Here is a 22,323-nt window from a genome sequence, read left to right as displayed (position 1 = left end):
TCTTTCTTAATTTTCAGGATTTCCATTTTAGAGTTTAATTGGAATTTTGATTTTCTAATACTTTTATCTGCATTCCAAATTCATATATCATTTCTCTTTTTGGTAATAAAAGCATTTATCAATTGAGAAATGGCTAAAAAAATTGTAGCACATAAACATGATGGAATATTATTGGGATTTTAAAGAGACATGGAAAGACTTAAACGAATTGATGTGAAATGAAGTAGAATCAAAGGAATAATTTATATATAAAATCAATATTAAAATAACAATTATATTTTTATAAAGTGATGAAGAATGAAATGAGCAGAATCATGAGAACAATTTATACAATAATAACATTATAAAAACAACTTTGAAATCCATAAGAACTGTGATCAAATAATGACTACCCATGATTTCAAAGGGCTGATGATAAAATATATTACCCACCTCTTAACAAAGAGGTGACAAATTTAGGACACAAAATGATATATTCATGTTTCGGTATACAGCCAATGAAAAAATTAATTTTTTGACTGTGAATATTTGTTACAATGAGTTAGGGATTGGCCAGAAGAGAAAATAGATTTTTGTTAATTAAAAAGAAGGGGGTACTATAGAAGTAGAGCATTGTACTTTTAACCACCACAACAACTAGTATTTCTATAGTGCCTATGTCTCAAGTACTATGTTATATATTTTACAAATATTTTCTCAGTTCTCACAACAACCTTGCAAAGTGGGTGTAATTATCCCCATTTTAAAGTTGTGGAAACAGATAACTATCAGTTAAGTAGCTTGTACAATGTTCCATAGCTAAAAAATGTCTAAGACAAGATTTACACTGAGGTTTTCCAGATTCCAATACTCTATTCACTGTTCTATTTAGCTGCCTTTCAGATGAAGTCACTATATTATTAATTGGGGGGGGGATAATCTATAAATGTAATGTAAAAACAAAATATGTCAATAATAAAAAACAGTGACAAGGGATAATCTGGCTTTGATTTGAAAACCACCTTTGAGAGGGACCCTATAACCTCTGAGGCAGCTTATTTTACTTTCTTTTCCTTTGTGTTCCTAGCACCTAGCACAGTGTTTTAGACATAGTAGGCACTTAATGAATAACTTATGAATTGATTGCTTCAATTGTTAGGGGTGAATTGACATAGGCCTTAAGATGATAGAAGCTGACGGTTCTATCAATTATGCTGGGTCCTGTTATTAGTGATCTGAAGACTCTTCAAAATGATCTTCTTGAGGTTGGTGTTGGGGTGAGCCTTGGAGAGTCGTATTTATGCTTAAGTGGCTCTGAGCTTTTCATCCATCATCCAACCTCATTTGTGGGCTTAAGACATGTAGTCACCATTCCCAGAGGGATCCACAGTTTCTTATGCCCATATTTAGATGATTCCCTTTCAATCCCTTAATGAGTTGGTACCAGTGAATTCCAAGGGTTTTCAGAGCCTGCTTGGGTGACTGGTTTGGGTTACCTTTGTGAAATGCTTTAGTCCCAGTCCAAACCAGGACTATCCAAGTCTTACAGTCTCTGTTTCAAGCATTTTTAAAGATCCTCTTTTCTTTTCTTACTTTTTAACATTCAGAGTGCGTCTAAGGCAGGCTCCAGCCTAAGCCTCAGTACTCATGAATACAACTGTCCAAGGACTGGCGCCTTCTAATTGTCTGCTGGCCACCCTGCAGACTAACAAACAAGTCTGCAGTCCTCCCCGGGCTGGGGCATCCCTAGGAGACCACTGTGTCCCTCCACACCCTGGCTGCCTGACACAGTCTGATTTTACTGATGGCTAGAGAATTCCTGAATGTCAGTGAAAGTAGTCAAGCAGCTGCTATCTTGGAGGGGGCAAGAGGTGGGGAGGGAAAGGCGGGAGAAAGCTCTTCTGGTCCAGGGCCAAGACTGCTGCACCAATCAGAGTCTGTCAGAAGTCTGACTTCCTGCTGGTCACCATGGCCCTAAGCCTTCTCATCCTCCCCTTGCTTCAATTTAGGAACTACAAATAGACCCTTGTACTAGGAAAGATTCTTCTAACTCCCACCCTTCACCCCTCCTTGCTGCTCCCCACCCTCTCCCTGTCCCCCAGTTACTGAGAAGACAGTAATTTAGTGTGGGAAACACAAATGCAAACTTTAATACAGACTATCAAAGAAATCTACAAAACAGCTTTGAAGGGGAATGATTTAAAATGGGGCAACCTGAGAAAAAAGTAGGGAAATTTAGTGGTCAGTCATCTCATGTGTCCAAAGGCATCATTGGTGAATTGCTACTTAGACGGCCTTGACTTTGGGTTCAAGGCTTATATTCAAATGCCGCCTTTGCAACCTGGGTGATCCTAAGAAGGAACAGGTTCCTCACCTATTTAATTAAGCAGTTAGATCACATGACCTCTAAGTTCTGTTTCCAGTTCTAAATGCTAAGATCTGTCTTGTAAAAAATGGCACATGTCATAATTAGTGCTGCCTAATCATCACCTGCCCCTCTATCATCTCCTGCCCAGCATCACTGCCCAGCCAGCAGTATGGGAGTCCCCAGAGAGGTCTCTTCAGATGCAATGATGCCCTTCTGCTGACAACATGAAGGAAGGTCTCTAAGTGCCTGCTGAGTGATAACCTGCTGGAAACATACCTGTTCTCCTGGAGCCCAGTGGCTTTGTCATTAGCCTAGAGCCAGGGTGATCTCCACTTGCAGAACACATTTCCTCTATGCAGTTACATGCAAGTGACACAACTTTGCTATTTCCCTGCATGGAAGGGGTTTCCCCACTGTTGCATCCAGCTCTTTACTGAGCCCTGAGGAGTTAAGAAGAGACTCTGGATAAATGTGTATTCATGGGAAAAGAAACAGATGTTCCTCTTGCTGTACTATCTCCTTTCTCCAATGAGCAGCTCAATGCTGGTGCCCAACCTCAGCAATACAGCTCTTAGCACAGGATCTGGCACACAACAAGGGCTTAATAAGTGTTTGATGTGAACCTTGTCTGAGGGTGACTTTAATCCTTGATCCTATTATTCTTCAGTGGTGTTCCTTTGTTTCCTGCCTGCTTCCTTCCCTCTCTCCCCTTTCAGCAATCTTATGTTTAAGACAGGATTTAGAACTCACACCATACAAAGCTGGGAAGAAAAATCTTTACAGCCAGTGTTTCTGATAAAGATCTCATTTCTAAAATATATAAAGAACCATGTCAAATGTATAAGAATACAAATCATTTCCCAATCAATAAATGGTCAAAGGATATGAACGATTTTCAGATGATGAAATTAAAGCCATCTATAGTTATGTGAAAAATGCTCTAAATCACTATTGATTAGAGAAATGCAAATTAAAACAACTCTGAGGTACCACATCACATCTCTTATATTGGCTTAGATGACAGGAAAACAAAAAGATAAATATTGGAGGAGATGTGGGAAAACTGGGGCACTGATGCATTGTTGTTGGAGTTGTTAAATGATTCAACTATTATGGAGAATAATTTGGAACTGTACCCAAAAGGCTATCAAACTGTACATACTCTTTGACCCAGAGTGCTTAATGGAATAGTCTATAAAAACTGATGAATAAGTTGATTTTAGAAAGGCCTGGAAAGATTTACACAAACTGATGCTGAGTGATACAAGCAGAACCAGAAATACATTGTGCACAATAACAACAAGAATGTGCGACGATTAACCATGAAAGACATAGTTCTTCTCAATGGTTCAGTGATCCAAAAATAGACTTTGGACATAAAATGCCATCTCCACCCAGAAAAAGAACCATGGAGATTGAATATAAATCAACATATGTTATCTTCACTTTTTTTTTTTTAATCTCACCCATGGCTTTTCCCTTTTGCTCTGATTTTTCTCTCCCAACATGATTCATAAAGCAATAAATTTACTAGGAAAAAAAACACACCAATATGATCCACAGCAGTCTTATGCTGTATATCATAACTTTAATATAAATATAATATGTAATTAAAATCCATTTGTATATAACACATAAGTATATGACATACTATTTATTTTATATAAAGTATAATATAAAAAACTTTATAAGTGTACTCTGTCCACTTTTAAATAGGTCTCTTGTAAGAAAATAAAAGCAAATCAGGCATTAAAACATTATCTATGACTATGAACCACTACATAGAATTTCCAATCCCTCTAATTTTGTCTGCCTGCATTTTGGATTTCCTTCACAGGCTAAATGTACACTTTTTCAAAGTCCGATTCTTTTTGTTCAGCAAAACAACTATTTGGTCATTTATACATATATTGTATTTAATTTATACTCTAACATATTTAACATGTATTGGTCGACCTGCCATCTGGGGGGGGCAGAGGAGGGGAAAAATTGGAACAAATGGTTTGGCAATTGTCAATGTTGTAAAATTACCCATGCAAATATATGATAAATAAAAAAACTATTAAATAAAAACAAAACAAAACAAAACATTATTTATTTCAGAGGAGGACCTTAACTTTTATGGGGAATCCAAGATAGTTAAAGTTAAAGGAATGACACTCTAAAGATAGAATTTCATGCCCTGTTGAACAGGTAGAGGGAAGCAACATAAGGGCATCAGGGTTTTTCTAGATGACCCTACAGTCATACAATATAGGTAATTCTTCCTACCAGAATTATAATATGACAACTGCATTCCCATATCTTCATCAGTACCTCTCCCTCACCTCTTCAACTCATATAAAGTATTTGCTGTTGTGAGCATAGGAATCAAACCTGTGATTTCATTAGTATATACAGGTGAAGAAATTCCCTCCATCAATTCAGGCCAGCATCTTCTCTGCAATTTAATGTCTCTGAGAGGCCCTCAACACCAGATGAGAAATGACTTGCCTAGAATCATATAGCCAGGACTAGAACCTATTTCTTCCATTGAGATTAGCTCTCTAGCCAATGAACCATGCTGCTTCCATGCATTTCTTCTCTGTATAAATAATAACAGCTAACATTTATATAATGCCTACTATGTGCCAGGCACTAATGTGCTGATCACTTTACAAGGATTATCTCATTTAATCCTTCTAATAATGTGGGGAGAATAGGAGCTACTGTTTTCTTCATTTTCCAGATGAAGAAACTCCCAAGGTCAAACACTTAGTAAGGGTCTGAGGTCAAATTATTAACTCCAGGCCCTACAGTCTAACTGTACCACCTAGATGTCCTACATTTAATATTTATTGGATTGCTTTCCTCTCAGAGAGGCCTTCTTACATTATTAATTTCTACTGTAAGTTTTGATCATTTATATGTTTTAAATTATCTCATTTATTAGAATATATTTTAGTATTACTCAATTATTCTTAGCTTTTGTTTGCTATGATACCTCTTTTTGATTTATAATTTTGTTAATATATGCTTTCTGTATCCTTTTATCATTGCTAATAATAATTTATATGCTTTAAGGGCTTTTGTTTATTAGATTATACTTTAGTAGTAATATTCACTTTTAATATTCTTAGCTTCATTAAGATCTCTTCCACTTGCTAAATACATGCCTTTTATATCCTATTGTCATTGCTAATACTTTGTCAGTTTTACTATTTAAAAAACAATGTTTTATTTATTGTTATTTCATATTCTAATGCTTCATTTATGCTGTTTATAATATTTTATGATTTGTCTCTCTTTTTTTCCCCTTTTAAGACAGCTCCTTTGTTCCTTTTCTTGTATTTTTAGGTACAATCTTTATCTTTTTTTAAAATCTCTCTTTCTCAAGGACACTCAGGGGCATGTTTGCCTCTAAGAATTGTACTTTCTACATGTCTTGATAAATAGTATTATTGTTGGCACTGTCTTTTAAATGCTCTGTGATTAAATATTTTTCTTCTTTAGCCTAATTTTTAGATCATTTTTTAAAAAAATTCATGTAATATTGTAAATTTTGCTCATGTCATAAAAATTTCATTCTTATTTTATCTCATAGTAGTTAAAAAACAAAGCATGCATAATTTCTGCCATATTAAATTTGCATAGAGGTTCTCTGTGACCTAACATACAAGTAAGTTTGTGATTGATCTATATATAACCAAAGATAATCAATATTCCAAACTTCTCCCATTTTAGTTAATTCAAAATTACTGAATAAACATTTTAACCTCATAAATAATTGTATAGATGCAAATTAAAACAACTTTAATGTGCCACCTCATGCTTGTGAAATTGGCAAAGTTAATAAAAAGCAATGAAACTCAATGCTGGCAGAATTTTGGACAAATAGACCCACTCATTCTATTCTGGTGGAATTGCAAACATGAATCTTTTGGGAGAGCAAATTCATAAAATGAAGTAAAAGCTACAGAATTGATCATGGTCTTTAATCTAGTCAAAGCTTAACTAATCAGGATTTTTGTAGCACTTTTATTTGTAATTACAAAAATAGGAAGGAATCAACCTAAATACATATTCTCCAGATAGGGGGAAATTGACCAAATAAATTGTGGTACATTAATACAGTCAAATACTATGGTGTAATCAATCAATCAACAAACAAACTACATACTGTTTGAGATACAAACATGCTAGAGATACAAATGAAATAATTCCTGCATTCAAGGAGCTTGTACTTCTTGTTGAGAGAATTAACATATACATAAATAAGTTTATAAAGAATATATAGAAAGATAAAAAGAAATCTTGGAGCAGGAGGGAATCAGAAAATTCTTAATAAAGAAAGTGGTACTTAAACTGAATTGAAGTGAAGAACATCACTCAAATGTGAAGAGGCAGTACATTTCAGTACAAAAGTGGGAAATGGGAATAGTAAGGCCAGTAGCTTGCAAGAAAGGATCTCCTATCTATCTATCCATCCATCATCCATCCATCCATCTATCCATCCTCCCTCCTCTCTTTTTATCATTATCATCATCTCTTTATATTCCCACACACAAGAATTAATGTAGAAAAAGTAGTTTGGGTCTAAATTGTAAAGGAGTTTAAATGTCAAAACAGATGAGTATATATGTTATCCAAGTGCCAAGAGGAAATTTATTAACCAGGGGAGTGACAAGATGACCCCAAGGAAAACCACTTGGGTATTTGTGTAGAAAATGGAAAATGTTCCCTAATAGGGAACAAGCATTTAGTAAATACTATTATGTGTCAGGTACTATACTAAGTGCTTTACAAATATCATCTGATTTGATCTTCACAACACCTCTGGGAGGCTGATGCTATTATTATCCTCATTTTACAATTAAGAATCCTAAAGCAGACTGTTTAAAGGATTTGTGTGGGGTTACATAGCTAAGTAAGTGTTTGAGGCTACATTTGAACTTAGATATTCTTGACTCTAGATCCAGCTGCTTATCCACTGTATCACATTTTAAGAGAGATAGGCAAGAGATGATGAGGAACTAGATTAGGGAGAGAGAAGAGGTGAGATGTGAGAGGTAGAAATAACAAAATTTGGCAACTGATAGTATATATGGAATAAGGGAAAGTAGGGAGTCAAGGATGACTGTGAGGTTGAAAACGTAATAGACTTTAAGGATAGTGATCCCTTTGACTTTTGAGAAATAGGTAAGTTTAGGAGAGGGATGAGTTTGAGAGGAGGGAAAGATAGTGAGCCCTCTTTGAGACATGTTGAGTTTGAGAAGTCTATAGGACATTTAATTTGAAATAGCCAATAGACGGTTGGTGATTTAAGATTAAACCTCCAGAAAAAGAATAGGGATAGAAATAGAGCACTAGATGTTATCTGTATTAGAGATGATGATGTCAGCTCAACAAGCATGAGAAATAAATACAGAAAGACTTTTATAAAATGATGGAAGGGGAAGAAAAATCAGAACCAGAAAAGAGTAAATGCTATGTGAGGAAAAATGATTGGGAACAAATGGACAAAGAATCCAGACAGAGATTGTATTATAGGTACTAAAATTAATTTATGTAATTGCAAATAGGTACAAAGCAAGGTTAATCGACTATGTTTATATTTAATGTTATTTTATAATACATCATTTAACTTTTAAAAAAGCAGACAGTGATTCATATTTTGGTGAGGAATTAAAACCACTTTGAGTCTAGCACTGCTTATCTGAACTGTATCAATTTCACTTCCTTCAGGGCCTCATCTTCCCAAAGGAAGTAGCAAACTTTAATACCGAGGGTGGGTGTTAGGCTTATCTTTAATTGGAGATTAAAAGGTTTTGTCTCCAGTAAAAGAATTCCAGGCATAGCCCAGAAGCAGTGTAGTGGTAGGGTGTGGGGATGAGGGAAGACAGTTGTGGAGATTTCCAGCATCTCTGAAATGCTACTACATTAATGATCATTTACTCTACCTAAGTATAAAATAGGTCCTGTTCAGAATAACCTCTGAATGTAAGGTTTGTGTACTTTGAATGTCCTCGGTAGTCTTATGGGAATTTGAACCAATGCAGACATAAGGAAATGTGCTTAGCAAAGTGTCTGGATACCATCTCATCCATTATTACACTGGAAATTTTTCTTGTTATGGCTAGATTGTCTTTTATACCCCCTTGTGGCACATTTTAAACACTCCTACTGTGTTCATTCAATGAGTTTTCCTTCCAAAGAGCAGTCCCATATCACTTCCAACATGTACCTCTGAACCTCAGCTCAATCCTGGCCTATGTCTTTGCAGGAAAGATCAGGAGGCGATCAGGATTATAACGTGAAGGCTGTAGCTACTGAAAAGATTTTAAAAGACATTTTGGGGCCTTAGCTAAAACAACAAAACCATACTGGCTTAGTGGCTGGTTCTTATTCTTCTCTTGGCTGCCATTTTTCTTTGTACTCAGCAAGACCCTTCATGGGATATACTGTGAGGAGTCTCACCAAGTGAGGCAAGAAAGCAGCTGTTTTCGCTTTTCAACACCTAGCCTCTCCTGTTTTGTGACCCTGGCTCTGGATCCCCCCTCCCACTCCTCCCATTTCCTAGCTGCTCTGGAGTAATGCAATTGGCTAGTTATGTACAAACAATTTAGTAAGGGCCAAACTAACTTTAATGAATACTCATCTGTCCATATGGAATAAATCAAATTAATATAATCATTGGGAGGAAAAATACATTTTGTAAAAAGAAAAAAAAAAGTAACTGTTCATTTTGCCTTGGTGCTTTTAGAAAAAGTGTAAGCAGCAGAAGGACAAAGTTATGAACTGATGGTAGGTATGATTTCTGATCTTTATTTATTTAGGTATGAGTTGTCAGAGCTACCATCTTCTACTGATTGTCTCCTTGAACATTTCAGTCACAGTAAGGCTGGAGAAAACTCTAAGTATAAGCTTTAATTAAGAGAAATCCATTTCTCTGTGTCTATTAAACTCATCTTTTGTAGTTAATTTTTAAGAGAAAAAGACAAAGGACAAGTGGAGGATGCCATGGGCTTCATGTATGTTTGCTCTTGCCTTATATAAAGCTCTACAAGATGTAAGAAACAATGAAGGAAGAAATAGAGAAGGATAGACATATTTATATGAAGTAATGTAAGTGAATTAAGCAGAGCCAAGAAACAATATACCAATGACGACACCAATCTATATGGAATGAGCAACCATCACAAAATGATAAGAGATGAATATTGCAAAATTACAAAGAACAAGCTTGGAACCCAAGGAAAGGTATGAAAAGACATTTCCTCCCATTCGTTTGCAGAAATATGTATTGGGAGGTGAGGAAGGAAGGAGTTCATGGATGTGGAGCATTGCATATGTCAGATTTTTTTTTCTATGTGTTGGTTTTACAGAATTTTTTCATTCCCTTTGCTTTTTTTCTTTCAAACATCATTTGTTATAAGGGAGGGCTTTTAGGAGATATAAAAATATATCAATAACATTTATTTTTAAAAATGTTCTCAATCTTCAAATAAACAATTCAATACTTCAAAACTTCTCACACAGACTCTTAGTATTAAGGAAAAAATTCAAAACTACACAGATTTTTAATATTTTTTTAATTTATCCTTGTCCTCAGAGGACCAATAAATTGAAACAAAAAGGATGGTAGTGGTTAAAGGTTTAGTCCTGGCAAAACATTCTCCAGGATTTCACGTAATAATAAAGTTTCCTGTTTTCATTATTTTTTTTCCTGTTCCTCTTTCTTATTTCCCTAGTTAGCAAATTTGTGCCTGGTCCTTATTTGCCCATCCTAATTTTCCTCATCAATCGTAATTCTGGAACTCTCTGTTTCAATTTCCTCTCTTTATTCCAAGCTCCCTGACTTAGCAAACCAGCTTGCTCTCATCACCATACCATCCTGCTTTTTCAGCCTCCTCAGCTTTGCTTGGTGTTGAAAATATCTCATCTTTTTTAAGCAGCATTATCTGTGCTTTCCTAACATTCATCAATGGATGCCAGAGGCAGAAATGAAAGAGAAAAAAGATATCTCTTCACTTCATCATGGATGATGATCTTGAAAAAGGTCAAGGGGCTGCTCCTGGCTATGGATTTGTTTTTCAGAACTAATAAGGATATTTTTAGTGGGCTTATTTTATTGGATTATTTTTATATAGTGTTTTTCATATATATATATGTATATTTCTGTATAATTTCATATTTTTCATATATGATGAAAAAAAGTTCCTGATGTCTAATGTTTCTCCTAAAGTCCACCAGTCTAGCTCTCAGACTCTGCTGTCAGATCATGATGATTTTTCAAATAATGTCCAAATTTTCTTAGTGTGTGGAACACAAAAAGTATCTGACACACATCTATACATCTGCTATGTCGTGCTATTCCTTAGAATATACTAAATTAATTTCCTCATACACCTTTCCCCATTCCTGACTTCTCTTACGATAGCACTGCTAATTACAATATTAATTTACTAATTCTCTCCTCCTTCCCTGTCCTCAAGTTTTTAAAAGTTATTTTACTACTGAAAGGTATTAGGACAGGGAAAGCAGGAATCCTGACCACTGCTCCAGCCATATACAAACCTCTCAAATAATAAAAGAAATGTACAACATTGAGAAAAATGGAAATTTGTCTTTTATATCAACACATACTTGCTGTATGTTGTGCGTAATTGCTGACAAGGTATCTCACCTCTCAGCAGAGGACTAATCAGAAATTTTTTCACCTAGAGCTATTAGGAGCCCTTTTTCCAGGAATAACAGACAAAACAGCTTGGGAAGGGGATGGATCAGATTGGGGTGGGGGTACTTAAGAATAGTGATTTCTGTCTAAGCAGGATATAAGACTGCATCAAGGATATAGAATTGCTTTCATAGATTAGGAAGGAGTTGCCCACATTTTAAGGTCTAGACAAACTATCCCAGGACATAGGCTGGGTTCTTTCAGAAATAGGGTGTTATCTGCATTTGTGGGCTTTGTTAAAGAAAAAGCATTAAGGGGACCCTGCTAAGAATTCTTGTGGCAAAGGCCAAGTTTTTCCAGGAAGGAGAAAATTGCTTCTCTTAACCTGGATTCAGAGTGTAGATTTAAAGCTAGAAAAGACTTTGTTGTTCAGTTGATTAGTAATGCCCAACTCTTTGTGACCCTGGATATGTTTTTTGGCAAAGATACTGGAGTGGGTTTGTTATTTCTTTTTTCAGTGGAAGGGACTTTACAGGCTTCTTAATCCACCCTTGCCTCCTCTCATTCGATAAAGAGAAAACTGAGTTTTAGAGAGGTAAAGTATCTAATGTGTTGAAGGTGGTATGGAATATAATTGGAATTTTAACCCAGTCCTTTTGCTACAGATTCTGAGCTAGGGTATTGTCCAAAGAGATGAGACCCTTTATCTCCCAAGGGAATTTATATTAAAATAAGGAGGAGCTCATGAGAAGAAAGCATAGCACTATCCTTCTAAGCAATCACAATCCTCCTGAGATGTTGTATCTGAAACAATACTCCAGCTATTAATTTTAGTTATGGCTTGCCCTAGCCAACTCTCTTTTGACTAAATGAAGAGCCAGTGGCTAATGTGAACATAGTCCCCTCCATTAGACCTTAATAGAATCCTGGTTGGAATCAACAGAATTTAAAATGGCACTGATAATCAAGTAAACATTATAAGATAATACTTGAGGGAGCCCAGAGATGAGATTCTGTGAGGTGTCCTGGTTACTTAGCTTCCTAATAACTGAAATAACTATCAAAGTCCATTAGAAGTTTTGAATTTCATTTTCAATCCTACAGAACAAAAGCAAATTTATTCCATGTAATCATAGAGTTCCAGGACCTCAAAACTGATCTTAGAAGAAATACAGAAAAACAACTTAAAATAGAATATTTAGAGAATACATTCTGCATTGGGAAAGTTGGCAAAACATCACCAAACCCCAAAGAGTTCACTCTAAATGGGGAAGGCCCCTAGAGAAGAGTGAGTTGTTAGCAAATTTGCAGGGACTGGGCCTTTCCTCCAATGTATGATCTGGCAAGAAGGCCAAACTCCACATCAGGACAACTTGTGTGCTAACAGTCTTGTCCTTTCTGGATTCCCTTCCTTTAAGGTACACACGGAGCCTGTGAGGCTTAAGTTGTTCCCATTTTGTCTGGTATTGATCATAGGTCTAGAACTGGGGTTCTTAACCTGGGGTTCATGATTTTGTTTTTAAAAATATTTGAATATCTACTTTTTAACATAATTGGTTTTTTGTAACCCTGTATTTTATCTGATGCATGTCAAGACTTTATTTAGAGGAGTTCCTAGGTTTCACCAGGTTGCTAGGACACAGATAAGGTTAATAAGAATCCCTGATCCACTGAAGAAAGGCCCATCTCATCTAACTCCTTCATTTTATACGTCAGGAACCAGAAGGAAGTTAAAACAGAAAGAAGGATTGCCTAAGATTAGCAGGCAGTAAGCATCCCCTACCACAGTTATATCTGGATGCTTTGATGACATGGAGGTGACTCTAGGTTCTTAAAGATGATACCTTTATTGTGTGCACTACTTCTGACAAGTGATATAAAACCAGAATTAGTGAAAGACTGGTCACATATTGTCTGATGATCAATTTGAGTATGGAGAGGTAATTTAATTATGTAACTTTTGCGAAATAGGAGATAGCCATCTACTAAGGCTGAATGGACTGAGAAAGAGTCCATTTTGATGGAATTGTAGTTCCTTGAAGTCCTGAAAATTGGAATTGTTTCAGTTTTTTGATCTATATCCCCAATCCTTAGCACGATGTTTTGCACATAATAAGAACTCACTAAGTACTTGGCAATTACCCAATTGATAGTATACCTACTCCTATCTAAAAGTGCCAAAGTTAGTTTGTGAGAGTAATCCAATAGGAGAGGTTTCCTTGGAGTCATAGGAGTGAGGCTCAATTTGCTGCAGTGGTCCTTGGAGTAAGGGGGACAGGGTCAATGTTCAGGCTCTCCTGACTAGGCCTGGGCTCAACCCAGTGACAGAGCAGAAAGGTTCTATAGAGCTAACAGAGGTATAGTGGACAGAATTCTGGATTTGTAGCCAGAGAGACCCAGGTTTGATTTCTATAATCGGTGTAACCTTCAAGGTTTAGAGTCTTGGTTTCCTCACAATTAGGAGGTTGGATCAGATGACCTTGAAGGCCTCTAAAATCTTCGATTCTGCATCATGTTATTCCACTCCACAGCCCTCTGTTCACTGAGATGCTACCCTGACTATATCATCTTGCATACAAATTTCTAATTTCCAAAAAAAAGTATCAGCTGGTTTGATAGAGACATGTGTCTACTACCCTTGGAAGCCAAGTCATTTATTTCTGGTATATCACAAGATAACTAATGTGTTATGAATTGTCAAAATTTCTCCAATTCCTGTCCACAAACATCTCACCCTTATAACTTCTTCCACTCGTACTTTTTATACTTTGTGAAATAATGCAACTGAATATGCCCAATTTCTCTTCTGAACATCCAGTAAATAGGAATCACAGTCATAGAGGGTCTAATTCTAGAGGGATTGAATAAACTACAATTTCTATGGACCATTCCATCTTATAGAAGCCCACACAAGAACTATATCAATTTTAGTAATGATTTTAGTGGAAGCAGATAGGTAACTCAATGGCTAGAATACTGACGGGAGAATCTGAATTCAAATCTGCCCTCAGATACTTATTAGTTATATGACTCTGGGCAAGCCACTTAACCCTGACTGCCTCAAAAAATGATTTATGTGAAAGGTTGTAATCATTGATTATAAAAATCATAAAATTTGGTCTGAGAATACTGAAAATCATCTAATCCAATTCCATATATGGAAAAACTGAGGGCCAAGAGGGTAAATGATTTATTACAAGTCATGTAGGTAATAAACATTCTGGGAATCAAAAACATTAACCAAAAGAGGATACAAAAGCTTCTGAATCTAACTGCAAAATAACACCTCGTTGGTAACCATTTATTTGTAAAAATCCTTTTAGTACATTTTATGGCTTAATATTTAAAAGGGAAGAAACATGGCATAGTGAAAATCAGAAATATCTAGACCCAAGTCTTATCTCTGATATGTACTGACTGTGTGTCTTTGGCAAGTCACATAATCTCTGAGTGCCCTGGCAATTCCCCAAGATTACAACTATTTCCCCAGCTTCATTATGTATTCTTTTTGCCACACTCTAAGATCCAGTCAAATTGACCATCTTTCTGTTCCTCACATGTGGTTCTTCAAATCTTTGTCTTATCTATCCTACATACCTGGAATGTTTATTCCTTCCTCACCTCCACCTTTTAGAGTTTTCCCCTTCCTTTCAATTGTAATTCAAGTAGCATTTTCAAGATTCAAGATTTTTGCTAATTACTTGTATTTATTTTGCATGTACTTAAATATGTACCTTATTGTCTTCCCCAACCAATGACCCCTTTTTACAGCAGACTGCTTAATTCTTTGCATTGTTATCCCTAGCATCTGGCACAGTACCTAGCATACAGCAAGAAGTTTATAAACGCGTTTGATCAACTGAGAAGTTTCTTATACTAATGAAGTCAATATGATCAAAATTAAATATTAATATTAATAGCAATTTATGGTCTAAAACTCATTCCAGTACTCTGTAGAACTCATACAGTAAACAACAGACTCTGTGACCATGGGCAAATCCACTTACATTTCTGTATTTCAGTTCCTTTTGTAAAATGAGGTAACAAGATTAAATTCAATTCATTGTATCTACTGAGTGGTAATTGTGCCTAAAAAAATAGTCTGACATTTGCTACTGGCCTGGAAAGCCACCCATCTAAGCACTGTGGGGCTTACAACAAAGAATAAGCCTTGGTCGGGCTCTTTGTCCTCATAGAACTTTGGGTCCAATGGCTGATCTCTGCACTAGATGGCCCAGATGACCCAAATCCATTTCTTCCAAGCCCCGAGCTTGGGGGCTTCTGTAATAGCTTCTGTGTAGCTCTTCTATAATAGCTCTTGTGCTTTAATTTAGGTTATTCAAGGTGAGAGAATTTGCAGGGCAATAGAAAGGTGCTAAAAGAGCTGGAGAGTCTGAAAAAAAGGAGTCTCTCTCCAAGGCTAGCCAGTTTAGTTACCTGGTTTCTAGACCCACAAGTTAGAAGCATCTGAAGATGAGGAGGTGCTAAAAGCAGGTACAGTGACATCTGTCAAAAGCAACAACTGAGAGCAGCAAAGCTAGAAATTGGATTGATTTAATGTCTTCATAATGACTCAGGGAAATAATTATTTTAAAATTCCACAAAAATAATTTTTTAAATAATTATTTCCCTGAGTCATTATGAAGACATTAAATCATATTCAAAATACTTTGTTTAAGAAGGTGGGAAACAGTCATTTAATAAGCTTATATGCTAAGCATTGCGCTAAACTGCATTTTACAAACATATCATTTGCTCTTCATAATCACTCTGGGAGGTAGATGCTATTATTATTCCTATTTTACAGATAGGAAATTAAGGCAAAAGGATTAAGTGACTTGTCAAGAGTCCCAAAGCTAATAAGTCTCTAAGGCTGTGTTTGAATTTAGGTTTTCCTATTTCTACACAATATTCCCCCCACGGGGCCACCCAGCGACCCTCCCTAAGATAGGGAAGGGATAAAGGTACTATCCCAAATGATGAAAATAAACAGTTTTGTTAATGAAAAGAATATATTTTGAATTACCTGACATAGCTAAAAAATGAAGCATCATTCTACGCATAAAATTGGTGACAAAATTGAGAGAATTTTTTGTCATTGTTAGTGCTAACATCATCTATCTAGAAATCCAATTTTACAAAATCTAGGGCTATCTTATGAAATCAGATGGTTATAGAGTCTGAGCTAAGGGTCACTGCAATGGTCATGCCCTTAATGGTCCCCCCAAAGCCATGAAAGACATTCTCTGATTCTAAGTGCTCAGCCTCTGTGTCTCTCATGGAGCCCAGTTGTAAAATGAGAAGTATAAGCGTTCATCTAATGCAAGGATGGGAGCTGATTGGCAATCAGCTTTGAAATGCTTTGATAATACATGCATAGAGCTGAAATATAAATTGTGGCAAGGTTGTGGGTCAGGGTTTTCCCTGATGTCCACCCAAGGAGATGCTTATGGAAGGAGGATGTGTTGGGTGCAGCATTTGGATGAGGCTGCTGGGTATAACTACTGGATGGAGCTGTCAGCAGTAACTTGAGCCAAAAGGGCACTCTGCCTGGCCTGGCAATTACTTCCCTTGGCTTCTCAGACTTGCACAGATAGGCACCGGGTACAAGGGGAATAGATGGACTTTAAAGGCTCTTGTGTCTGTGTTATGATCAAAAGTGCTAGACTGGAAGCTCCCCAAAGTCAGGGTCCTGTTTTATACTTCTCTGGTCTCATTTTTTATTCCATGGCACCCAGGAGAGCCCGCTGTCCTTGGCAAGCACTAGATAAACGAGGCTAACTGTGTAAATGAATAATGTATCATTTTCCCAGAATCTAGAGACTTTCAGGGAAAGGGAGCTAGGGAAAAGGGACACTTGGAAAATAACACAGAGGGGAGAAATTCCACAACCCGGTGACAGTATTGAAAACAAATCTGCAATAAAAACACTAGGGGTTCTCCAAAAATGGGTAGTTTCCCAAGCTCTCATTTAAAGCTACCACCCAGGGTATAGAAGGATATTTTTTTTTCTTTTGACTTTGAGATCAAAGTCCCCCCCCCCCATCAGTATTACCCACATGAAATAGATTATAGGATACATTTAAGCAGTTATTTAGAAGCGTGGACTAAAGTTCTGAATTTAGAGCCAGGAGACCTGGGTTCAAATACTAGTTTGGACAAGTGGCTCCTTGGTCCTCAGTTTCCTCATCTGTAAAATAATAAAGTTAAACTAGATGATCCCTATGATTCCTTCTGATTTTATCATTTTAATATGAGCAAACCTGGGTGTACCAACTATATAGTTTAGCAAATTATAGCCACAACATTATTTCTAAATTCTAACCAGGTAAGCCACAGTTGTGACTCCTGGACTCAGCTCTCCATTACATTTGTCCCCCATGCCACTAGATTTTGCTCTCTTACTCTCAGGTCTTTCCAGATGGTCTCCAGCTATAATCCCTGATTTCAGATCATCATTATTCTCTCTATAACTCCTTGGAAGTCTCAAGCTGTTGTCTGTCTTTCCAAGTGCCCAGACCCAGGATCTCTTGATTTTACCCTTGTCTGTAGGATTCCATTCTAGGGCCATTTTCATAAACTGACAATTGCTAGTTCTTACTATAACTGGCCAGATTCCTTTTGTAATTAATTTCCATTTGTAATTTATAATTACATTTGTAACTAATTTTCTTTCTCTTATTTCCCCTTTTTCCTAGGAAACTAGGATAATGTTTGCTCTATTATAGGTTTAATCTCTCTGTTTCACTCTTGAGATTTCTTCTCTATCTATAATCTGATACAAAATTTTTAGTTGCCAAATCACTGAATTCACATAATCCAAGAGAAAATTTTTTAAAAACACCTATTCTGTGCCCATCCCTATGGAAGATATGAGAGAAAGGGAAGATCCAGTCCTTTCCTTCAAGGAATTCCAATCTAGTTGGGGAGACAAGGCTTGTAGGATCACAAATACAGAACTGGAAGATTCCTCCGGGGCTATTTAAGCCCCCAGTCTTAATCCCCAGCTCAAGTTCTGAGCATGAGGGAACAAAGGGCTGGGGCTCCTAAATGACTGCCCATGGACAGACAGGTAGTAAACATCAGAGATAGGATTTGAATCCAAGTCCTCTGGCACCAGAGACACTATCTTCCACTGTCTCTTCAGTGCCCATGACACAAATAGAGAACATTTGTGTTCTAGAAGTAAGAGTAACAGGGTCTCTGAGAAGCGAGAGATTACTGTGGGCTAGTAGAGCAGGTAGAGAAGAAAGACTTCTTGGAAAGGAGAGGATCTGAGCTGGGCTGAAAGGATTTAGTGAATGAAACAGAGACGGAATTTTCCTGGCTGGGAAAATAGAATGAACAAAGGGCCAAAGTACAAAGCAAGCATTGCTTTTATGGGGGACAGTAAGAAGAATAGTCTAATCAGAATAAATAATTTGTACTGGGAAAATATGGCTAGACACTAGAGCTCTTGAAAGCTAGTGAAAGATGCTTAGCCTTAATATGGTGGGCAATGGGAATCCAATTAAAAATTCCTGAGGTCACCATGGTGTTTTAAGTCTGGCAGTGATGTGCTGGATAGTCCAGAGGGGATCTGGGATAAAGAAAAGAGGCAGGAAGATAAGTGGGAATGTTATTTTAACATCCTAATATGAGGGAATTTAAGCCAGACTAGCAGCAGTAAGAATGGAGGAGTACTTTTTGTACAGCTAAAAAAGGGCATGAATAAAGAATACATATACAGTTTTAGAAGCAGTGATTCATCTATAGCTCTTGAGTATGGAGTTTGGCTTGGATTGAGCCCAAGAAATCCTTTTAGATTCCCTAGCATCTATGAGAAGTCTGGCTCAGCCAGCCCCTGAATTTTCTGTACAAGGAAAGAAAAAAAATTCATTCTTCTACCCATTCTCACCCATCCCTGAAACTCTTAATTCACCTCAGGGCATTTGGCATTGGGTCTTATGGCAGCCCAAAGGCCTGGCCCTATTCCTACTCCTCTAAAGCATATGGCAACTGGGTCACTTTTGTGGCTCTCCCCTTTGCAAGTGTGAGGAGGTGCTACTCAGGCTAAGGAGCCAGGTCACTGAGCATAGCCTGCCCAACGGGAAGGAAGAATGGAGACAGAGCTCCATTCATTCAGTAACTGAGCCAGGCAATGAGGGAAGCAGCTTCCCCGGTGATCCCCAAGGCAGTTTCTTTGCTGGGCTATAGTTGCTCTGGGGACACCCTTGGCTCTCCCTTCCTCTGTAGCCCTCCCCCATTGGGAAAGGACTCCTCACACTCTTGGGTAAGAAGGGACAGGATCTTTACCTCTATGGGATATCCCACTACACAGATGGTCACTCTGTAAAGATCTTGGACTAACTCACATACTCTGTCCCATGTATGTTAATCTCCCCAGGACCCAGAGTTCAGAGGATCAAGGTGGTGACTCCAGAGGAATGGAATGTAAGTTGGATGCCATAAGTTTTTGTTTCCTCTACAGCAATTATTCATTTGTTTTGCCCTTGGAAATTGGAGTGTGTAATGTGATTCATGACTTAATTTTTCAAATCTAGCCATCTAACCCTGCTTCGAGGCAAACCCAAATATTCGGCCTCCATGTGGGAGCCAGTGGAAAGTAGGGATCAGCCATGGGAGGCCCATTCTTTCTTTCTTTCTCTATGCCCCACTCCACGCCTCAAGGCAATCAGAGAAATGGAGTTAGTTTAACTAAAAGCTAAGATAAACAAAGTTTAGTCCAAGTGAGTTTTCTCCAGGGATCAAAAATATAATACAACTCACACCATTCAAAGATATTCTACCGTCACCAGGGAAGAGACCAGATAGTAAGAGCTACCAGTAAATATATATACAATGCTCTAGATACAAATAGTCTTTGATTAATACCAAATTTAGCTGGATGATATTAACATTACCCCCCAAATTCTGGCTAATCTTGTGACTAATCAGAGAAAGCATGCTCATTAAACGGGTTGAAAAAGCTGTCACTCATGAACTTGAAATAAAACTTTCATTGCCAGATCTGGCCCTTGACAACTGGGAAGTGACTGAGTGTTCCTTCAAAACACTTTTGAATAAGTTTCAGAAACCCCTGTATCCTTATGTTCTTAACCCATTGTTAAGCCTCTGTCCTACTCTGCTCCAAATCCTATTAGTAATTTAAGAAGGCAGAGAAAAGTTATCAATTTTAAACTAAGATGTCAGTGGCTTAAAATTTTATCCTTCCTCAGGATTCTTTAGTTGAAAAGAATCTACATGCTAATTTTGTTGTATATCTAAAAGGAATAACAACTTGTACATGGTAGATTTGTGCTTTTATGTACAATCATCTTTTTAAAATATGCTGTTATATAGAAAGGTTTATTTTATTCTATATGTTAAAAATAAAATAAATTTAAGGAAGAAAATATTTGACACAAAATAATTAATATCTATTAGAATTTAAGGTATGTACTGGAGCAATAGAACTATTTTGGTTTATGGGAATCAAATGAGATAATATTTATAAAACACTTAGCATAGTGCCAGGCATATAATATTTAAATAAATACTATGTAATTCCAGCCTTCAGATTCAAAACTATAACCACTATAATACTTAGCCGGGGATTCTAGATTTGAGTTTCATGCTAACTTCTCCTCCCCTAATTTGAAGGTTGTCTCAACTTAAGGAGGTGTGATTCCTGTCTTCCAAATAACAGAAGGGCTATCATAAAGAAAGAAGACTTCTTTGGATTCAAGAAACAGAAATAAAATAAGCCAGGAGTTGCTGAGGAACAGATTTAGGCTTTAACCTAAGGAAAAACTTGCCAATAATTAGATTTAATTAACTATAGAATCGACTGCCTTGGGAGGTAGTGGACTCTCCCTTAGGGAGGATTCCAAGTGAAGGCTGAATGGCCATTTGGCTAGTAATGTTGCAGAAAGGGATTTTTGATCAAGGACAGGTTGGATCAAATAACTTTTGAGATCTTTTATAGCTTCAAAATTCTGTGGTTGTAAACCAGTGTGAGTAACCCATTAACTTCTTCCAATTATTTATAGAGAGGCACAGGCAAACAGGGTCCCAACCTAAAGTCCTGGCTCTCATGAAAGACACAGAGACACATAAAATGGTCCCATTCTACAAGAAACATATTGACTCATACAGTGACAAAAGGGGGAGGACTTGTGGTACTGGGAGCCCAGAGTTTCCTGGACTGAATCATTCTGCAAATATGCCTTGAAGAGCTCACTGTTTTCAAAATGAAAACTTGCCCTGCAAGAATGGAGAGAAGTGACTAATTCAGATCAGCAACACTGAGCTTTAGGAGGTCCTGGTGTTTACAGGTTACTGGTTTATTGAGGAAACAGGAGTCTCCAGCTAAGACCTTCTATTATTCTTTGTAGATGGCATAATGGATGGAGTGCTGGGCCTAGATTCAGGAAGGACTCAAATTTGGCCTCAGATACTTCCTGGCTGTGTAATCCTGCCTGCCTCAACTGAAACTGGGGAAAATAATAGCATCTATTTCCTAGAGTTTTGTGAAGATCAAATGAGACAGTATTTGTAAAAGGGCTGAATATAGTGCCGGGTGCATGGTAGGGACTGAATGATGATTTCTTTTCCTGTCCATTCCTGTTCATTCAAATTTGACCCTTCTCCCTCCACCCCTCCTTCCAACTTACTTCAATAGCTTCCTCCCTAAGGGTGTCCTTGCATAAGGAGACATGCCTTCTGCTGGGTGCAAAATAGCTATCCATTGCCCAGGCACCTGCATGGGGCATCTGCAAATGTCAGCAATGCATCATTGGTGGGAGCCAGGAATACACTCAGAAAGAGCACACTTTTACTTTGGTACCATTTCCCGAGACCAACCCCACCTTATTTGGCCAGCAGTCTGGCCTTGGCCCCAGCCTATGGACCTTCCTCCCAATGATGCTTCTCTGGACTATTTTTATCACTGGGACTAGGCTCTGAATGATGCAATCTCTGCTGCAGATCCAGTATCAGTGTGTGACCAGCATGAGGAATGCAGCTGAGGGTCAGGCAGGAAGGCTTTGGGAACCACCTGTCATTCTCCACTGCCCATTATAGAATGTGACTGAGGAAGGAAGCACTATGACCTAATTTCCCAGCCTCCCATGCCTCTCTAACTTCCATTTCCTCTCTACTCCACTGCTATTCACAGGGCTCACTGCCTGCTTTTTGTTTTTTGTTAGTTCAACTTAGAAACCGGACCCTTAGAGGAATATGAGAGCAGGGTAATATGTAGCTACAAAGGAGGAATGGATGACTCTGTCTGCCTCTGGCAACTGCCCTTCTCCTTGAGTTCCTGGAGTATTTTATTATC

General features: G+C 37.5%; 1 protein-coding gene across 5 annotated transcripts in view; it reads right to left on the bottom strand.

The window, feature by feature from the left end:
- Positions 1–22,323, bottom strand: part of PRKAG2 (protein kinase AMP-activated non-catalytic subunit gamma 2) — a 409,151-nt gene that overhangs the window by 130,194 nt on the left and 256,634 nt on the right. The gene's annotated exons all lie outside the window — the stretch shown is intronic.

Source organism: Sminthopsis crassicaudata, chromosome 5 (assembly GCF_048593235.1).
Source record: "Sminthopsis crassicaudata isolate SCR6 chromosome 5, ASM4859323v1, whole genome shotgun sequence".
Classification (NCBI taxonomy): Eukaryota; Metazoa; Chordata; class Mammalia; order Dasyuromorphia; family Dasyuridae; genus Sminthopsis; species Sminthopsis crassicaudata.
This window is presented reverse-complemented; position numbering and strand designations above follow the sequence as displayed.